Here is a 2500-nt window from a genome sequence, read left to right on the forward strand (position 1 = left end):
AACACAGACATGAAGGAACAGCCCAGTGATGCAACTAACCAGCTTTTAGGAGCACAGAGCATCCGGTTCATAACACATATATGCATTATATACCATGTCGTGAGCATAGAGGATCCTTTTATTCCTGTTCATAACACATATATGCATTATATACCATGTCGTGAGCATAGAGCATCCTGTTCATAACACATATATGCATTATATACCATGTCGGGAGCACAGGTTTATTCAGTATGTGTTGGTGGCCCACGATGTGTGTATGTGTGACACGTCAGGATCTGGTGTTAGATGGAAATATAAATATGGTTAAGGGGGTGTGTTAGATGGAGATATAAATATGGTTAAGGGGGTGTGTTTTGATGTCTCTGCAGTGTCCTCTCTCTGAATGTCCCAGTTCTTATTTGCCTGATGAAGATCTGTTGAGATGGAAACGGTCTTTTGGAGCCCATATAGAGTGTGCAGACCGTCTCCTTCTCTCTGAAACGTTTTGTCTGCCACCTGTTGCAACATATTTTGGATGTGCGCACCTGTCTCTACAAATGCTCTCTGAACGTCTAATGAATATTGATTACCCCCCCCCCCTCTCTTTCCCTCTCTCCCTCTCTCTCTCTCTCTCAAAGTCAAAAGTCAAAGTCTGCTTTATTGTCAATTTCTTCACATGTCAAGACATACAAAGAGATCGAAATTACGTTTCCCACTATCCCACAGTGGAGACAAGACATATTTTACCAATTAGGTCCACAGACAAAAACATAACATTCAATTAAACAATATAAAAAGTAAATAAGAAGGCACATACAGTGAAGAAATAAGAGCAGCAAATGAAATGGGTTGAAATTGTGCAATTGTGCATACAGTAGACAGTCAATATAATAGTGCAAAAGTTAGGCCAATAAATGGCTGTGGTAATTCTGTTTGACCTAAGTATGCAAGTGGCATAGTGGTGCAAGTTATGTAAGAGCAGCAGAAGTGTGTTCAGAAGTGTTTTCAGGACACAGGACAACAACAACAAGTTGCAAAGTGTGCAAGTGTACAAGTGGAGTAGTGCAAGTGGAGTAGTGCAAGGCAGCCATTGTGGGTCCAAAAGTCCAGGATGTTATGTAGCTGAGGGTGGAGGGGGGAGAGAGTTCAGGATCCTAACAGCCTGGTGTATGAAGCTGTTGGTGAGTCTGGTGGTGCGGGAGCGCAGGCTTCTGTACCTATTCCCAGAGGGCAGTGGATCAAACACATTGTGAGCGGGATGACTTGCATCACTCACAATTGTGGTCGCCTTGCGGGTGAGGTGGGAGGTGTAAATGTCCTTCAGGGAGGGGAGTGAAGCGCCAATAATCCTTCTAGCTGTGTTCACTATGCGCTGCAGGGCTTTCCTGTTGTAATGAGAGGCCGTTCACACGACACCGCCGGGTGGATTTCCTCTTACCGCTTTCACACCTTTAACGACTCCGGCAAGAAAAAACCTCGCGTGTACACACAGAGGTGTAACCGGCTAAATGTGCTGTAGTGCATATGCCAGACCAGTCGATGGCGCCGCTGTGCAGAAGCTTCACGATATTTTCGCGTGAATCGCGTAGAAGAAAACATTGTTGAAACAGTTTGTTAAGCCAGAGAATGTCTAATAAGTGCTCTGGTTAAGCAGTCGCATGAAATAAGGAGACTACAGACAATTCGGTTTTCAATTCAACTGTTAAACTAATAAAGTTCATTTTCAAGGTATGTGACTGCTATGTGAAATTTCAAATGCTTAGCCTACGCATTGCATTAGGTCTGAGCACCACTGGATAAAACACTAACATGCAGTAAGCTAATGTTTAACTAGGTTAGGCTAACGTGTGCTTCTAACTTAGCCACTAAAGGCTGATAGGCATATAAATCATGACAGGGGAAAGAAAAACATTTTAATATGATAAATAAATGGTTCGGTTTGTTTTGACAAGCAACATGTCAGGTCGAGTGCCGTGGCTGGGTTAGGGGTGGGGCTGGCTATGTCATCATAGGATTGCCGGCTTCACACATCTACACGGCACGGTCTAGCCGGCGGTTTCACAAGTTCCCACTTCGGAAGCCGGTTTCAAAAGCAGGATGGAGCAGTTTTCTTCGGCACAGGTATGATGGTGGCAGCTTTGAAACATGATGGGACGATGGCTTGCTTCAGGGAAGTGTTAAAGATGTCTGTGAAGACATCCTTAAGCTCATCAGCGCACTCCTTCAGCGCACGACCTGGGATGTTGTCTGGGCCTGCTGCTTTACGGGTGTTGATAGCAGCAAGTGTCCTCTTCACGCTGTCGGCAGAGAGGCACAGGGGCTGCTCGTGTAGAGGGGGAGGGGTCTTCTGTGGGCAAGTGCTGTTTTGTGCTTCAAAGCGAGCAAAGAAGCGGTTCAGGTTGTTGAGCAGAGGGATGTTGCTCTCACAGCTCTGTGGCGCGGGCTTGTAGTCCGTGAGGGCCTGAATGCCCTGCCATAGGCTTTGTGCGTTCCTGCTGTCTTTGAAGTGGGTGGTTAT

General features: G+C 45.7%; 1 protein-coding gene across 6 annotated transcripts in view; it reads left to right on the forward strand.

The window, feature by feature from the left end:
- Window positions 1–2500, forward strand: part of gbf1 (golgi brefeldin A resistant guanine nucleotide exchange factor 1) — a 117083-nt gene that overhangs the window by 93019 nt on the left and 21564 nt on the right. The window lies entirely within an intron of this gene.

Source organism: Alosa pseudoharengus, unplaced genomic scaffold, assembly GCF_046254945.1.
Source record: "Alosa pseudoharengus isolate Yale_2024_CS ecotype anadromous, Long Island Sound unplaced genomic scaffold, YU_APseudo_1.1 YU_APseudo_1.1_scf_15, whole genome shotgun sequence".
NCBI lineage: Eukaryota > Metazoa > Chordata > Actinopteri > Clupeiformes > Clupeidae > Alosa > Alosa pseudoharengus.